We start from the raw sequence: 19710 nt of genomic DNA on the forward strand, positions 1-19710 counted from the left end.
CCTATACGTGGCTATTGGACTTTGCTATAGTCCCACTAGTGCAAAGACATTTGCAGAGTGCGTCTGCCTGCATTGCACACTCCAACTCATTATAACTAAGCCATTATACTAGCAAACACTCAGTGTACCTAGTGGCATCCTATACGTGGCTATTGGACTTTGCTATAGTCCCACTAGTGCAAAGACATTTGCAGAGCGCGTCTGCCTGCATTGCACACTCCAACTCATTATAACTAAGCCATTATACTAGCAAACACTCAGTGTACATAGTGGCATCCTATACGTGGGTATTGTACTGTTGTCTAGTCACACTAGTGCAAAGACATTTGCAGAGCACCTCTGCCTGCATTGCACACTCCAACTCATTATAACTAAGCCATTATACTAGCAAACACTCAGTGTACATAGTGGCATCCTATACGTGGGTATTGTACTGTTGTCTAGTCACACTAGTGCAAAGACATTTGCAGAGCACCTCTGCCTGCATTGCACACTCCAACTCATTATAACTAAGCCATTATACTAGCTAACACTCAGTGTACCTAGTGGCATCCTATACGTGGCTATTGGACTTTGCTATAGTCCCACTAGTGCAAAGACATTTGCAGAGCGCGTCTGCCTGCATTGCACACTCCAACTCATTATAACTAAGCCATTATACTAGCTAACACTCAGTGTACCTAGTGGCATCCTATACGTGGCTATTGTACTGTTGTCTAGTCACACTAGTGCAAAGACATTTGCAGAGCACGTCTGCCTGCATTGCACACTCCAACTCATTATAACTAAGCCATTATACTAGCAAACACTCAGTGTACCTAGTGGCATCCTATACGTGGCTATTGTACTGTTGTCTAGTCACACTAGTGCAAAGACATTTGCAGCACCTCTGCCTGCATTGCACACTCCAACTCATTATAACTAAGCCATTATACTAGCAATTTTTGCTGCCAGTTTAAGGGCCGTAGTTGCATTGTCAGGGATATTTATTCTTTATTATTCTGCTGTTAATAAAGCTAGACCACCACTGCAATCTACACCACCTCTCAATTTTTACTACCACATTTTCAGTCCACAATCTTGTCGCAATCAACATGAGTGGCAAAATGACAGATGCTGGTGGAAAGGGGGAAGAGGCGTGGTGGAAAAGGCAAAAAAGGTTTGGTCCGTGGGGAAGGTGGCAAAGCTCCATTATCATCTGCTGAAGATAGACCATCTACCAGCAAAAGTAAGATGTCTACTACTTACCGTGGACAATCCGATGTGCTCCCTTTTTTACGGACACGAACAACAGGAACAAAGGTAGATGATGGGCAAAAAAGGAAAATGCTTGAATGGATCTCAAGTGGTCCAACAAGTGCCCTCTCAGCCACTTCAAGTACCGCATCCAAAAAACACCAGTCCTCTGAGTTGTCATCCCAATCAAACTTGCTTTCTCCCAGCTCTGAAGTCTCCATCAGCCTTGCACAGTATGGTGGAACTGAGATGGCTGAGTCTGCAGAGCTGTTCAGTCACACTATAGCCTGGGAATCAGAGGTCTGCTCCCAAGCCACAGTGAGTACAGAACAGGAAATGGTCTGCAGTGATGCCCAGAACCTTTGTGACTCTGATTCAGGCCGTGAGGACCAAGTTTCTGAGCATAATGTTGACCCTTTGTCACAAACTGTAACACCTGTGGTTATAGACAATGAGGAACATACTGATGAAGATGAGACGCAGATACCCGATTGGGATGACAACTTAAATATTCGGTCAGGGCAAGAAGAGGCTCGGTCTGAGGGGGAGGGGAGTGCAAACACAACAATTGATGATGAAGTTCTAGATCCCACCTACTGTCAACCCCCAGTCAGGCACTCTAGGAGGTCAACAGAGGCGGTGGAGGAGGATGCAACCGACGACGAAGTTACCTTGCGCCTTCCTGGACAGAGTCGGAGCACTGGTAGCACGTCTACAACTGCATCCTCAGCCACCACTCTGCCTCTGAGCATTATTCGGGGTGGATCAACAGGTCGCATGGCCTCTAAGCCTTGCCTAGCCTGGTCCTTTTTTGACATAGCAAAAGATCGCCCAAATTATGTGATCTGTAAAATTTGTCATGGTTCTCTTAGTAGAGGTCAAAACCTCAGCAGTTTGACAACTTCTTCCATGAATCGTCACATGAATAAATATCATATGGCCCGGTGGGAAGCTCACCGTGCTGCAATGCGGCCTAGCGGAGCGAACCATCCACCGCCTGCCCCTTCCAGTGCATCCGCGCGCTCGTCATCTTCTAGGACTGTGGGGACAGCTGTCACACCTGTTTTTCCACCCACAACTTCCACCACTGTAACCGCAACAGGCAGTTTGCTTGGTAGGTCGTCAGTTGGTTTGGAAGGGGAAACAAGTGAGTGTGTACAGCTCTCTCAGACATCGATAGCACCAACTTTGGATGAAGGCAACATCATGTCTCCGCCTGCACTTTCCTCACAAACCTGCATTTTTCCAGGGACACCCTACTCAACACCGTCTACACACAGCAGCCAGATCTCTGTCCCTCAGATGTGGTCAAATAAAAGGCCACTTCCTGCGACCCATGACAAAGCTAAGAGGTTGACTCTATCCCTCTGTAAGCTCTTGGCTACCGAAATGCTGCCTTTCCGCCTAGTGGACACACAGGATTTTAGAGACCTTATGTCTGTCGCTGTGCCCCAGTACCAGATGCCTAGTCGCCACTACTTCTCTAAGAAAGGTGTGCCCGCGCTACACCAGCATGTCGCACACAACATCACCGCTTCATTGAGAAACTCTGTGTGTGAACGGGTGCATTTCACCACCGATACTTGGACCAGTAAGCATAGAGAGGGATGTTACATGTCGCTGACTGGGCACTGGGTAACTATGGTGATAGATGGTGAAGGGTCTGCTGCACAAGTTTTGCCGTCCCCACGACTTGTGTGTCAATCCTCTGTCTGTCCAAGTTCCGCCACTGCTTCTGCATCCTCCACCTCATCTGGGTCCTCCACCTCCGCCCCAAGCCTGCCTGGTCAGGCCACCAGCGTTCTCACTGCGCAGAAGGAATCACACACCCCTCATTACTATGCTGGCAGCAGAGCGCAACGGCATCAGGCGGTCTTTAGCTTGACATGTCTTGGGAATAAGAGTCACACAGCTGAGGAGTTGTGGTCAGCTCTGCGGTCAGAGTTTAATAAATGGTTGTCTCCACTGAACCTGCAGCCTGGTAAGGCCGTGTGCGACAATGCTGCAAACCTGGGTGCGGCCCTTCGCCTGGGCAAGGTGACACACGTACCTTGTAAGGCTCACGTGTTGAACCTTGTCGTGCAGCAATTTTTAACACAGTATCCCGGCCTAGATGGCCTTCTGAACAGGGCACGAAAACTGTCTGCTCACTTCCGCCGTTCAAGCGCCGCAGCTGAGCGACTTGCATCGCTCCAGAAGTCTTTCGGCCTGCCGGTTCATCGCCTGAAATGCGATGTGGCGACACACTGGAATTCAACTCTCCACATGTTACAGCGACTGTGGCAGCACCGCCGTGCCCTGGTGCAATACGTCATGACGTATAGCCTGGGCCAACGAGATGCAGAGGTGGGTCAGATCACCCTGATGGAGTGGTCTCAGATCAAGGACCTATGCACCCTTCTGCACAGTTTCGACATGGCGACGAATATGTTTAGCGCTGACAATGCCATTATCAGCATGACGATTCCAGTCATTTACATGCTGGAACACACGCTAAACACTATTCGGAGTCAGGGGGTGGGACAACAGGAAGGGGATGAACTACAGGAGGATTCATATGCGCAAGACACAACAACATCACCAAGGTCCAGACGTTCATCATCACCAAGGCGCCAGGCATGGGAGCAAGGGGTACAGGGATCAACAAGGGCGCATGCTAGCAGGCGAGATGTTGAGGAAGGTGCAGGAGGACATGAAGAAATGGAGGACGAACTGTCCATGGACATGGAAGACTCAGCAGATGAGGGAGACCTTGGTCAAATTTCAGTTGAAAGAGGTTGGGGGGAGATGCCAGAGGAAGAAAGAACGGTTAGCACCTCTATGTCACAAACACAGCGTGGACTTGGTCCGCATGGCTGCGCAAGACACATGAGTGCCTTCTTGTTGCACTACCTCCAACATGACCCTCGTATTGTCAAAATTAGAAGTGATGATGACTACTGGCTTGCCACGCTATTAGATCCCCGGTACAAGTCCAAATTTTGTGACATAATTCCAGCCATAGAAAGGGACGCACTTATGCAGGAGTATCAGCAGAAGCTGTTACTCGATCTTAGATCCGCTTTTCCACCAAACAACCGTGCAGGTGCAGGGAGTGAATCTCCCAGTTGTAACTTGACAAACATGGGACGGTCTCGTCATCTTCAACAGTCTACACGTACCAGTAGGACCATATCTGGTGCTGGTAACAGCAATTTTATGGAATCTTTTCATAATTTTTTTAGACCCTCCTTTGCAAGGCCACCAGAGACAACAAGTCTGACACATAGTCAACGGCTGGAGAGGATGATACAGGAGTATCTCCAAATGAACATCGACTGTGCAACTGGAGCCTTGCTCCTTTTGGGCTTCAAACCTAGAAAAATGGCCAGAGCTTGGAGATTTTGTCGTGTCCAGCTGCCAGCGTTGTCTCTGAACATGTCTTCAGTGCTGCTGGGTGTGTGCTGACAGATAAGCGCACGCGTCTGTCCAGTGACAATGTGGACAGACTGACGTTCATCAAAATGAACAAGTCATGGATCCAGAAGGAATTTACAACCCCTGTGTCATCCTGGGGAGAGTAAATGCTTGTGGATTTGGAATGTGCTTGATGCAAATCTAGCTGTGAAGTGTACAACTAGGGCACAAGTGCTGCCACTGAATGGGTGGGTGTGTATGGGGCACAATTTTTGGAAAAAAGGGAGACTCCGCTTGGAGTAACCCTTGCTTACATTGTTTTTAAAAGAAGCCAAGATGAACAAGTCATGGTTCAGCAAAGACTTTATCTACCTACCCCGGTGTCATGCTGGGGACGGTTAATTATGGCGTATTTTTGAATGTGCTTGATGCAAATCAAAACATCCTGTTTGCAACTAGGGCCCAAGTGCTACCACTGAAGGGGTGAGTGTCTGTGTGGCCCAATTTTTGGAAAAAAGGAAGACTCCGCTTGGAGTAACCCTTGCTTGATGTGTTTTTAAAAGAAGCCAAGATGAACAGAGCTGGGATCAGGAAAGACTTTGCTACCTACCCCGGTGTCATCCTGGGGACGGATAAGAATGGCGTATTTTTGAATGTGCTTGATGCAAATCTAGCTGTGAAGTGTACAACTAGGGCACAAGTGCTGCCACTGAATGGGTGGGTGTGTGTGGGGCACAATTTTTGGAAAAAAGGGAGACTCCGCTTGGAGTAACCCTTGCTTACATTGTTTTTAAAAGAAGCCAAGATGAACAAGTCTTGGTTCAGCAAAGACTTTATCTACCTACCCCGGTGTCATGCTGGGGACGGTTAATTATGGCGTATTTTTGAATGTGCTTGATGCAAATCAAAACATCCTGTTTGCAACTAGGGCCCAAGTGCTGCCACTGAAGGGGTGAGTGTCTGTGTGGCCCAATTTTTGGAAAAAAGGGAGACTCCGCTTGGAGTAACCCTTGCTTGCTGTGTTTTTAAAAGAAGCCAAGATGAACAGAGCTGGGATCAGGAAAGACTTTGCTACCTACCCTGGTGTCATCCTGGGGACGGTTAATTAGGGCGTATTTTTGAATGTGCTTGATGCAAATCTAGCTGTGAAGTGTACAACTAGGGCACAAGTGCTGCCACTGAATGGGTGGGTGTGTGTGTGGGGCCCAATTTTTGGAAAAAAGGAAGACTCCGCTTGGAGTAACCCTTGCTTACATTGTTTTTAAAAGAAGCCAAGATGAACAGAGCTGGGATCAGGAAAGACTTTGCTACCTACCCTGGTGTCATCCTGGGGACGGTTAATTATGGCGTATTTTTGAATGTGCTTGATGCAAATCTAGCTGTGAAGTGTACAACTGGGGCACAACTGCTGCCACTGAAGGGGTGGGTGTGTGTGTGGCCCAATTTTTGGAAAAAAGGAAGACTCCGCTTGGAGTAACCCTTGCTTACATTGTTTTTAAAAGAAGCTAAGATGAACAGAGCTGGGATCAGGAAAGACTTTGCTACCTACCCTGGTGTCATCCTGGGGACGGATAAGAATGGCGTATTTTGGAATGTGCTTGATGCAAATCTAGCTGTGAAGTGTACAACTGGGGCACAAGTGCTGCCACTGAAGGGGTTAGTGTCTGTGTGGCCCAATTTTTGGAAAAAAGGGAGACTCCGCTTGGAGTAACCCTTGCTTGCTGTGTTTTTTAAAAGGAGCCAAGATGAACAGAGCTGGGATCAGGAAAGACTTTGCTACCTACCCCGGTGTCATCCTGGGGACGGATAAGAATGGCGTATTTTGGAATGTGCTTGATGCAAATCTAGCTGTGAAGTGTACAACTAGGGCACAAGTGCTGCCACTGAATGGGTGGGTGTGTGTGGGGCACAATTTTTGGAAAAAAGGGAGACTCCGCTTGGAGTAACCCTTGCTTACATTGTTTTTAAAAGAAGCCAAGATGAACAAGTCATGGTTCAGCAAAGACTTTATCTACCTACCCCGGTGTCATGCTGGGGACGGTTAATTATGGCGTATTTTTGAATGTGCTTGATGCAAATCAAAACATCCTGTTTGCAACAAGGGCCCAAGTGCTGCCACTGAAGGGGTGAGTGTGTGTGTGGCCCAATTTTTGGAAAAAAGGGAGACTCCGCTTGGAGTCACCTTGCGGTGTTTTACATGACTTTAGAAGGGCGTGCCATGCCTATATCTGTGTCTCCTCTTTTTCTTTGTCCAGCTCTTTTGTTTTCGCATGAGTATATGTCCTTGTCACTTTCCCATGTGTTTGAGTTGTTTGTCACCTTTTGGACACCTTTGAGGGTGTTTTCTAGGTGTTTTTCTGTGTTTGTGATTGCCTGCCATTGTTTCCTATGCAGTTCGAGTTCGATTCGTCGAACGTTCGACGAGCCGAACTCGAACGGGACCTCCGTTCGGCGAACCGGCCTCGAGCCGAACCGGGACCGGTTCGCTCATCTCTAGTCCTCTTCCTGGAGCTGCTGCTGTTTCTTCCTGTCTCCCGTCCACACACAATTCTGCAGTGAGCAACTCTAGGCTGCACGCGAGGTTATGCCCCCTTTCTTAAAGCAGCAGTGCCTCATTTTCTGGAAGTGACCTCAGAGGCCACCTGTTACCTAAAGACTATTTAGGTTCACCTCCCCTGGCAGCAGGCGCCCAAGCAACACTTCTATTAGAGCCCTGCTAGTGTTCAGGCCCCTTTGTACTACGTTTATCTGTGTGTTCCTGCCCGTTACTAATACTCTATCTCACCGTATTGCCATCTGTACCCTCCGGCTGTGGACGTCACCGGCAATACCCGCAGTGGACGTCAGTGGCCATACCCGCAGTGGACGTCCCAGGCCATACCCGCAGTGGACGTCACCGGTCATACCCGCAATGGACGTCACCGGCCTTACCCGCAGTGAACATCTCTGTGCCACCTGCTGTGATCATCTCCGGAGCCACACCCGTGTTCTGCCTGCTGCGGACATTGTACCTGAGCTTCGCCTGGCCGTACAGAGACTCCTACACCGGTTCCTGGCTGCCGTGCTTCTAGGCCTTCTGGGGAGGCACCCCACAGTCCCTGTATAGGGGTTCGCTGCTGGTTGCCTTCTCAGGGGAGTCCGGGGCATGGTCCAGTGAGTCCACCTCCGGACGCTCGCCGCTCCTCGGTGAGCATAACAATCATATGGGATGTCCCATCTTGTTTACAGGCATAGTACTCTTAGGGGTACTTTACACGTTGCGACATCACTAGCATCGGCTAGCGATGCCGAGCGCGATAGTACCCGCCCCCATCGCACATGTGATGTGTGGTGATTGCTGCCGTAGCGAACATTATCGCTACGGAAGCATCACACGCACATACCTGCTCGGCGACATCGCTGTGACCGCCGAACAATCCCTACTTCAAGGGGGAGGTGCGTTCGGTGTCACAGCGGCGTCACCATGATGTCACTAATATGCCGGCCAATAGAAGCAGAGGGGCGGAGATGAGCGGGACATAACATCCCGCCCACCTTCTCCCTTCCGCATTGCCGTCGGGACGCAGGTAAGGAGATGTTTGTCGCTCCTGCGGTTTTCCTCACAGCGATGTGTGCTGCCACAGGAGCAACAAACAACATCGTACCTGCGGTCGACCCGATATTATGAAAATGACCGACGCTACACAGATCACCGATTTTCAACGCTTTTGCGTTCGTTTATCGACGCATCTAGGGTTTACACGTTGCGATGTCGTTACCGGCGCCGGATGTGCGTCACTAACAACGTGACCCCGACAATATTTCGGAAGCGATGTCGTAAAGTGTAAAGCCCCCCTTAGTGTATGTAAACTTTTGACTTTGAACAAAGTAATAAAAAGGATTTAAAACATTCTCACTCTCTCTCTCTCTCTCTGTCTCTCATTATTCTGGCATTTGGCAATTAAATAATTTTAGTGATCCCAATTGACCTAAATCGGAAAGGTTTATTCTGATTTCATGTCAGATAGTGAGAAAAATATGCATATGTGTATTTTCAGAAAGTGGATGTAAACTCCTAGTTTTAATTATATACATAAAACAAAACAGATTCACATTACTGATTTTCCCAGAGATTTTTGTGATGGAATTTTATATATATATATATAGATATATATATATATATATATATATATATATACAGTCAGGGCCAGAAATATTTGGACAGTGACACAAGTTTTGTTATTTTAGCTGTTTACAAAAACATGTTCAGAAATACAATTATATATATAATATGGGCTGAAAGTGCACACTCCCAGCTGCAATATGAGAGTTTTCACATCCAAATCGGAGAAAGGGTTTAGGAATCATAGCTCTGTAATGCATAGCCTCCTCTTTTTCAAGGGACCAAAAGTAATTGGACAAGGGACTCTAAGGGCTGCAATTAACTCTGAAGGCGTCTCCCTCGTTAACCTGTAATCAATGAAGCAGTTAAAAGGTCTGGGGTTGATTACAGGTGTGTGGTTTTGCATTTGGAAGCTGTTGCTGTGACCAGATAACATGCGGTCTAAGGAACTCTCAATTGAGGTGAAGCAGAACATCCTGAGGCTGAAAAAAAAGAAAAAATCCATCAGAGAGATAGCAGACATGCTTGGAGTAGAAAAATCAACAGTCGGGTACATTCTGAGAAAAAAGGAATTGACTGGTGAGCTTGGGAACTGAAAAAGGCCTGGGCGTCCACGGATGACAACAGTGGTGGATGATCGCCGCATACTTTCTTTGGTGAAGAAGAACCCGTTCACAACATCAACTGAAGTCCAGAACACTCTCAGTGAAGTAGGTGTATCTGTCTCTAAGTGAACAGTAAAGAGAAGACTCCATGAATGTAAATACAAAGGGTTCACATCTAGATGCAAACCATTCATCAATTCCAAAAATAGACAGGCCAGAGTTAAATTTGCTGAAAAACACCTCATGAAGCCAGCTCAGTTCTGGAAAAGTATTCTATGGACAGATGAGACAAAGATCAACCTGTACCAGAATGATGGGAAGAAAAAAGTTTGGAGAAGAAAGGGAACGGCACATGATCCAAGGCACACCACATCCTCTGTAAAACATGGTGGAGGCAACGTGATGGCATGGGCATGCATGGCTTTCAATGGCACTGGGTCACTTGTGTTTATTGATGACATAACAGCAGACAAGAGTAGCCGGATGAATTCTGAAGTGTACCGGGATATACTTTCAGCCCAGATTCAGCCAAATGCCGCAAAGTTGATCGGACGGCGCTTCATAGTACAGATGGACAATGACCCCAAGCATACAGCCAAAGCTACCCAGGAGTTCATGAGTGCAAAAAAGTGGAACATACTGCAATGGCTAAGTCAATCACCAGATCTTAACCCAATTGAGCATGCATTTCACTTGCTCAAAATCAGACTTAAGACGGAAAGACCCACAAACAAGCAAGACCTGAAGACTGCGGCTGTAAAGGCCTGGCAAAGCATTAAGAAGGAGGAAACCCAGCGTTTGTTGATGTCCATGGGTTCCAGACTTAAGGCAGTGATTGCCTCCAAAGGATTCACAACAAAATATTGAAAATAAAAATATTTTGTTTGGGTTTGGTTTATTTGTCCAATTACTTTTGACCTCCTAAAATGTGGAGTGTTTGTAAAGAAATGTGTACAATTCCTACAATTTCTATCAGATATTTTTGGTCAAACCTTCAAATTAAACGTTACAAACTGCACTTGAATTCTGTTGTAGAGATTTCATTTCAAATCCAATGTGGTGGCATGCAGAGCCCAACTCGCGAAAATTGTGTCACTGTCCAAATATTTCTGGACCTAACTGACTGTATATATATATATATATCTACAGTGGATACAGAAAGTATTCAGACCCCTTTTAATTTTTCACTCTTTGTTTCATTGCAGCCATTTGGTACATTCAAAAAAAGTTCATTTTTTCCTCAGTAATATACATTCTTCACCCCATCGTATCATAAAAAAACAGAAATATAGAAATGTTTGCAAATTTATTAAACAAGAAAAGCCTGAAATATCACATGGTCATAAGTATTCAGACCCTTTGCTCAGACATTCATATTTAAGTCATATGCTGTCCATTTCCTCATGATCCTCCTTGATATGGTTCTGGAGTCCAGCTGTGTTTAATTAAACTGATAGGACTTAATTTGGAAAAGCACATACCTGTCTATATAAGACCTGACAGCTCACAGTGCATATCAGACCAAATGAGCATCATGAGGTCAAAGGAACTGCCCAAGGAGCTCAGAGACAGAATTGTAGTAAAGAACAGGTCCGGCCAAGGTTACAAAAGAATTTCTGCATTACTCAAGGTTTCTAAGAGCACAGTGGCCTCCATAATCCTTAAATGGAAGAAGTGTGGGACCACCAGAACTTACTAGACCTGGCCATCCAGCCAAATTGAGCAATCGTGGGAGAAGAGCCTTGGTGAGAATGGTAAAGGAGAACCCCAAGATCACTGTGGCTGAGCTCCAGAGATGCAGTAGCGAGGTGGGAGATAGTTCCACAAAGTCAACTTTCACTGTAGACCTCCACCAGTCGGGCCTTTATGGCAGAGTGGCCAGACAGAAGCCTCTCCTCAGTGCAAGACAAATGAAAGCCCGCGTAGAGTTTGCAAAGAAACACATGAAGGACTCTCAGACTGTGAGAAATAAGATTCTCTGGTCTGATGAGATGAAGATAGAACTTTTTGGTGATAATTCTAAGCTGTATGTGTGGAGAAAACCAGGCACTGCTCATCACCTTCCCAATACAATACCAACAGTGAAACATGGTGATGGCAGCTTCATGCTATGGGGGTGTTATTCAGCTGCAGGGACAGGATGACTGGTTGCAATTGAAGGAGAGATGAATGCGGCCAAGTACACAGATATCCTGGAAGAAAACCTCTTCCAGAGTGCTCTGGACCTTAGACTTGGCCAAAGTTTCACCTTCCAAGAAGACAATGACCCTAAGCACACAGCTAAAATAGCAAAGGAGTGGCTTCAGAACAACTCTGTGACCATTCTTGACGTGCCCAGCCACAGCCCTGACCTAAACCTAATTGAACATCTATGGAGAGACCTGAAAATGGGTCTACCAACATTTACCATCCAACCTGACAGAACTGGAGAGGATCTTCAAGAAAGAATGGCAGAGGATCCCAAAATCCATGTGTGAAAAACCTTTTGCATTATTCCTAAGAAGAATCATGGCTGTACTAGCTCAAAAGGGTGCTTCTACTCAATACTGAGCTAAGGTTCTGAATACTTATGACCATGTGATATTTCAGTTTTTCTTGCTTAATAAATTTGAAAAAATATCTACATTTATGTTTTTTATGACAAGATGGGGTGCGGAGAGTACATTAATGAGAAAAAAATGTAACTTTTTTTAATTTACCAAATGGGTGTAATGAAACAAACAGTAAAAAATTTAAAGGGGTCTGAATACTTTCCATACCCACTGTATATATATGTGTCGCCCACCTGCAGCAGTCGCCCCAGGGACACCACTCCACCCTCGGGGACGCCACAGGGTCTTCACCTTGGGTAAATCTGTCTACAAGTATGTCAGGTTTATTTACATGGGAATCATGATGCCACTCACAGTTTGCGGTCAGGGTTATGGGTGACTGCCACTGCAGGTTTAACGAGCGTCTGGGGCTGGTGGAGTCTGCAGTATGGTAGTGTAGCCTCTCGTGAGTGTGGCTGGCCCCAGGGGCTCGGGTGTGTAGAATGGGTCCCAGAATAACTCAGTTTCAGTCCAAGATATCTTTCAACTGTTCTTTACTCATTTTCCAGATGTTCTGTGAGGAATCTGGGTGATACTGAGATAAACCAGGAGGAACCAGGTATTCTTTAGGTCGGTCTAAGAGTAACCATTAAGTCGCCTTCCTAAGGGGCACTTTTCACACTGCGATATCGCAGGTGCGATGTCGGTGGGGTCAAATTGAAAGTGACGCACATCCGGCATCGCATGCGACATCGCAGTGTGTAAAGCCTGGATGATACGATTAACGAGCGCAAAAGCGTCGTAATCGTATCATCGCTGCAGCATCGGCGTAATCCATAATTACGCTGACGCGACAGTCCGATGTTGTTCCTCGCTCCTGCGGCAGCACACATCGCTGTATGTGAAGCCGCAGGAGCGAGGAACATCTCCTACCGGCGTCACTTCGGCTTCCGTAGGATATGCGGAAGGAAGGAGGTGGGCAGGATGTTTACATCCTGCTCATCTCCGCCCCTCCGCTCCGATTGGCCGCCTGCCGTGTGACGTCGCAGTGACGCCGCCCGACCCGCCCCCTTAACAAGGAGGCGGGTCGCCGGCCACAGGGACGTCGCACGGCAGGTGAGTGTGTGTGTGAAGCTGGCGTAGCGATAACTTTCGCTACGCCAGCTATCACCACATATCGCTGCTGCGACGGGGGTGGGGACTATCGCACTCGGCATCGCAGCATCGGCCTGCGATGTCGTAGTGTGCAAAGCCCGCCTAACACTTCTTGTTTTGGATAACCCCTGACTTGAAGTACCGTGGGATTCATCCAGGGACGTCGCTACTGCCTTTTCTCCCCTTTTCGGCCCGTTTGCTGGCAGCGTGGACTAAGGGAGATAGCTCCAGGGTCGATCCCCCTTATGGGCCACCTCGTTGCTGCTGAGGCTCGGACTCTAGTTGGTTGGTGTGGAACTTGTGGTCCCCCCCACCGGTAGGTTTAGCAGATCAGCAAATGGACGTCTATTCTAGGGACCTGTTCCCCGTGCGTGCCTAGTCACCAGGAGTCTCCGCACTCGACCAGCTGACTTCCTCAGCGTCTTTCTGACTGGCTTGCTGGTAACCGTTCTCCCCCGCTAACGGCTACTACATGTGCAGGGTCTGACTAGCGTGTCAGCGCGTGTCTCTCCTTCAGCAACCCTCTTTTCGCGCCTACCACTCTCAGACTGACTAGCTCCTCCTACTTTCCTTACAGCCGCGGCCACCTTAGCTTCCAGCCCCTCCCCTACACCCCTAGGTGAGATGTGGAGGAAAGCCCCCTCTTGGGTCTGCCCAAGGGTCCCCTCTAAGGTGTGGGAGACCTGGTTGCTATGTGTCTGTGCGTACACACTCCTTTCCGGCCTTTGGAATTACCTGAAAGCACTGTCCCAGCATGGGTACAGTACTCAGTGGCGCCTGACCAGGTCAGGGACGCCACTTTCCCCCTTTTTTATCAACAGCACGTCCTCAGGCTGCAAAGGCAAGAAAACGAAATACAACTTTTCCCACACAGGGGATATATTTACATTTAAAACATACCAGGTACCATTCCACCACTACCCACCACCCACAAGTCTTGGACCCACCCAGCAACTTCCAGAAGGCAGGTCACCAGTCCCTTTGGTGACCAGGTCTGGGCCATCTGTATCCCAGACCTTTCCTCCAATCTTCCTCTCCTGAGGAGGGTGGTGCAGGGTAGGCCCCACAAACAGGCGTGCTCCCTTGTGTTGGAAAGCAGGCCCCATAAACAGGCGTGCTCCCTGGTGTTGGAGAGCAGGCCCCATAAACAGGCGTGCTCTCTGGTGGTGCTGAGCCATGCCCCATAAACAGGCACACTCTGAGAGTTGGTACCACTGAGGTAACTTTTTACAATGCAAGAGTTTGTGGCTATAGCCAGTTCATAGCCTGTGGTCCATTTTTTAAAGTGCACGTAACCTGGTGCTAAGGAATATTTTAAAAGGTTCTTGCAACAGTCCTTGCGGGCACATGTACTTTAACGTTACTTTAACTTTCAACATGTTAAACATTCTCAAACTAAACAGGCTCTCTACAAAGACATTTTAGACTACACAGATTTCCTCCTCTCAAAACCAGGGCTCTTATTTTCAGTGCTCTGATTCTGGGAGATTGCAGCATGAGCGTCCCCTGGTGGTGATGACTCTGGGGACCTGGTAGAAACAGTGGGGATGGAGTCTGAGCTCATTAAGGTTTCCTTCGGACATTGTACCACGTCCAAGGCAAACCAGCCTCTCTCTCCCAAATGCCTGGTGAACTCAATTATATCCCCCACATAGAGATCCCGACAAGGGTGACCCCACATTAGGTGGGACTTCTCGTCCCATCTGGAGACAAAGATCCCTTCCTTCACTCCGGCCTCCACTTTAAAGCCCCACCTTGTGCGTCAGTTGAATTCTTCCACTACCCCACGGTGGAGGGGACCTTTAGCCTGGTGTCTGGCCTGCTGCAGGGACTGCTTTTCCTGCAGGTCCCTGGCCTCCACTTGCTCTCTCTCTGGGGTGGGCTTCCCAAGGGAGTGTCTGGCTCTCACACTATGCTGCCCTCTGCGGGCTCATCTCCGCATTATTATCACCTGGTCATCAGCTGGTAACCAGGTCACATACATGCTGGGGCTATATGCAACCAGGTCTTCCTCCCTGGCAGGGGGTGCTGTGACCTCCTCCGATCATTAGGGGAACAGCAGCGCGGTCTCCTGACCTCCCTCTCTCTCACAGGGTGCTGCGACCTCCTCTGGTCGTCTGGGGATCAGCAATGATGGCTGTAAGACCTCTTCTCCCTCCCTGGTGGAGGGTGCTGCGACCTCTTCCTGTCGTTGGGTGAACAGCAGCGTGACCTCAGGGCCTCCTTCTCTCTCAGAGGATGCTGCGACTTCCTACGGTTGAGGGAGTAGCAGCTCTGGGGATGAGCCTTCAGTAGCCAGGTAGGACGAGGGGTCCCTCTCCTGCGTCAAGGGTGCTGTGACCGCTTCTGGTCAGGATGGCAGCTTGGGAATCAGATACTTCTCCACCAGGTGTGCTGGGATCCGAGCATTCAGTTCTCTCTTTAGCCGGGCCAGTTCCTCGTCCACTTCAGGTCAGAGCGCAGGTGCTGGTTCCTCAGTCAGCGAAGGCGCTGTGACCACCTCTGGTCGGGCAACTAGGACAGGAGGCGTTGCGGCCTGGTCTGGTCTGGCCGTGGGTGTCGCATCTGGTGTTGCATCGGGGGTCGCACTGGACGTCGCATCGGGCATCGCACCGGACATCTCACCAGACGTCGCATCGTGCATTGCACTGGACATCGCATCGGACATCGCACCAGACATCGCATCAGGAATCGCATCAGGCATCACATCAGGCATCGCATCAGGCATCTCACCGTCGTCTGACGATAATGCCGGTGGGGTCAGCATACCAGGTGGAACAGGGGTGGTTTTACACTCACTCAGATCCGTACTGGAGACATCCCGCGGCATGGTTGTCACTGCCGACGACGACTCCAGTTGAGCATGGGCGGTGCCTTTAGGTGGGCCTCGCTGCACAGACAACCGCAAGCTTCTAATTGCCGTTATCATCTTCTTCCAAGCGGCTATCTCTCGCCTGCTCTGCTCTTCCATACCGTCTGCAATTCTTCCCACTTCTGCCTCCAACTCCTCTGCAGTCATGGGCCTGGTCCAACCCTGCTCTCCCTAGTCACCTCCTGCAGATGCCATCTTATCGCTGTCGTTGCTCATCAGGTTCTGGTCATGCTGCAGTCTTAGTTTCGTTTCTGGTTGTTCTCCTCCCTTTGGACTGGGATGTCCCCGCAGTCCGGGAACAGATCCACCCTCATCTTCTCTGTTCACTCCGCCAGAGCGTCCCCTCCAAGCTGGGACAGCCACCGCTCTTGGTGGGCGGTTTCTTTTCTTTTGTGCGGGCTGCAGCTTCTTAAATCGCGCGCTTTTAACAGTAACAAAATTGTGGCGGTTCAAATTTTTCGAGCGGACCGCTGAGGCGCACTGTCACCTGTCTGAACAGGTCTAGTCCTTGATCCTGTTCATGACACCAGAAGAATGATGTGTCGCCTACCTGCAGGGACACCACTCCACCCTCGGGGACGCCACAGGGTCTTCACCTTGGGTATATCTGGCTACAGGTATGTCAGGTTTATTTACATGGGAGTCGTAATGTCACTCAGGTTTGCGGTCAGGGTTATGGGTGACCGCCACTGAAGGTTTAACGAGCGTCTGGGGCTGATGGAGTCTGCAGTCTGGTGGTGTGGCCTCCCGTGAGTGTGGCTGGACCCAGGGGCTCGGGTGTGTAGAACAACAGGTCCCAGAATAACTCAGTCTCAGTCCAAGATATCTTTCAACTGTTCTTTACTCACTTCCAGATGTTCTGTGAGGAACCCGGGTGATGCTGAGATAAACCAGGAGAAACCAGGTATTCTTTAGGCCGGTCTAAGGGTAACCGTTAACTCGCCTTCCTAGTACTTCTTGTTTCGGATAACACCTGACTTGAAGTACCATGGGATTCATCCAGGGAAGTCGCTACTGCCTTTTCGGCCCGTTTGCCGGCAGCGTGGACCAAGGGAGATAGCTCCAGGCTCGATCCCCCTTATGGCCCCCCTCGTTGCTGCTGAGGCTCGGACTCTAGTTGGTTGGTGGGGGACTTGTAATCCCCCCCACTGGCAGGTTTTGCAGATCACTAAATGGATGTCTACTCTAGGGACCTGTTTCCCGTGCGTGCCTAGTCACCAGGAGTCTCCGTATTCGACCAGCTGACTTCCTCAGCGTCTTTCTGACCGACTTGCTGGTAACCGTTCTCCCCTGCTAATGGCTACTTCAGGTGCAGGGTCTGACTAGCGTGTCAGCACGTGTCTCTCCTTTAGCAACCCTCTTTTTGTGCCTACCACTCTCAGACTGACTAGCTCCTCCTACTTTCCTTAAAGCCGCTGCCACCTTAGCTTCCAGCCCCTCCCCTACACCCCTAGGTGAGATGTGGAGGAAAGCCCCCTCTTAGGTCTGCCCAAGGGTCCCCTTTAAGGTGTGGGAGACCTGGTTGCTATGTGTCTGTGCGTACACACCCCTTTCCGGCCTTTGGAATTACCTGAAAGCACTGTCCCAGCATGGGTGCAGTACTCAGTGGCGCCTGACCAGCTCATGGGTGCCACATATATATATATATATATATATATATATATATATGAACAACAACAAGGCAGAGTCCAGCAATAACGTGAGCAATCCAGGATGCTGTTAAAAAAATTTTTCCTTCTTTTTATTCATAAATTCATTAAATTATAATGGTCCAAGCAATTCAGAACAGCATTATCGCAGGAAAATAGCGCAGATAGGACTACGCGTTTCAGCAGTAAAATCCGTCTTCTTCATGGTCCAGAATTATATATATATATAATATATATATATATATAATTTTATATATATATATTGCAATTAATTAAATAAACTACATTCTCTGTATTACAGTTTATAAAAGAACGAACATTAAACTGTTTTTCATTGGAAATAGATGTAAATATTTTAGACTTATTAGCAAAACTATAGTCCTCGGTTTAATTCTATTGTTAAAATTATCCGAAAATATCTTCCGTTATTATCTCAGAATGATATTTTTAAAAACATTGTGGAAAATAATGATATTGCCTTTGTGGCAAAAAGAGCCCCAACTTTAGCTACATTATTATCACCTAGCATGTTCAAAGATCCAGACAAAATCTCCCCTAGCAACTGGTTAAAAACAATAGGATTTTTTAAATGCGGTGCCAATATTTGTAAGTGCTGCTGTTTTGCTAATAAGTCTAAAATATTTACATCTATTTACAATGAAAAACAGTTTAATGTTCGTTCTTTTATAAACTGTAATACGGAGAATGTAGTTTATCTAATTAATTGCAATATATGCAGCATGCAATATGTAGGCTGCACGATGAACCCCCTTAAAACCAGAATCCGCAAACATCTTTCAGATGCTAGCAATTTGCCAATGGTTGGTGCATCAGTAGTATCCCGACATTTTTCAAAAAAACACAATGGGGATTTACGCGGTTTTTCTTTTATGGGCATAGAGCATGTAAAAAAACCATTGAGAGGGGGAGATTTTCATAAAAAAGTGCTTGCAAGAGAGAGTAGGTGGATATTTGAGCTGGGGACCCGCATGCCACAGGGCTTTAATAATCGCAAGGATATCATTATGCACTATTGATACATTGTTGCATTATATGTTGCTGGCTATTACTACTGTGTTAGGCTTTTGTATCACTTTAAAATAATTTTATGGTCAGGTTATTGGATTTTCTGATTGTATTTTTCTCCAAAATATTGAATCCTTTTCTTATAACTCTTATGCATGCTGTATATTGATTAATATGCGGATAGCTTACATGTTTGATTTGCTTTTCTAGCTCATGTTTTTAAATCTCTCACACATGTTTGTTATTACCCTGATGGGAGTGAGATGTATATAAGGTTCTATGTTTGGAAAGCAGATCAGATTCTGGACCGTGAAGAAGGCGGATTTTACCGCTGAAACGCGTAGTCCTATCTGCGCTATTTTTCTGCGATAATGCTGTTCTGAATTGCTTGGACCATTATATTTTAATGAATTTATGAATAAAAAGAAGGAAAACATTTTTTTAAAAGCATCCTGGATTGCTCACGTTATTGCTGGACTCTGCCTTGTTGTTGTTCACATTTGTATGGATGGACTCCTGCGTCCTGATCCGGGCACAACGGAGTTAACCAGGGTAGCTGAGGTTCCAGGTGATTCACAGGAGTGAGCTGGTCTACATTGTTGGACTCATATATATATATATATATATATATATATATATATATATATAAAGCTGAATGTGTGTATGTATGTATGTCCGGAATTGGCATCTGCACCGTCGCAGCTACAGACACAAACACAACATTTTGCACATTCACACGTCTGGACCCCGGGAGCGTCATAGGCTATGTTGTGAGGTGAAATTTTAACCCCGTGTGTTCCAATTTAGCAATCAATTTTGCCCCTATCTACATAATGGGGAAAAAGTGAAACGAAAAGTGTATCCGCACCGTCGCATTTACAATCACGAAATTTTGCACAGACACCTCCTGTGACCCAGGGAACGTCGTAGACTATGTTTTGACAGGAAAATGTAACCCCGCGCTTTACAGTTACTCTCCAAAAAACATGCCTCCATTAAAGTAAATGGAGCCTGGAACTACAGATTATTAGTAGGAGCTGTGATTGGTTGCTATAGGAACAAAAGACATTCATAGTATAAGAAGCTTTTATGTGAGGTAATAAGATGTCGGTGGGGAGACGGATAGAGAGAGACAGAC

This window comes from Anomaloglossus baeobatrachus, chromosome 6, assembly GCF_048569485.1.
Source record: "Anomaloglossus baeobatrachus isolate aAnoBae1 chromosome 6, aAnoBae1.hap1, whole genome shotgun sequence".
Classification (NCBI taxonomy): domain Eukaryota; kingdom Metazoa; phylum Chordata; class Amphibia; order Anura; family Aromobatidae; genus Anomaloglossus; species Anomaloglossus baeobatrachus.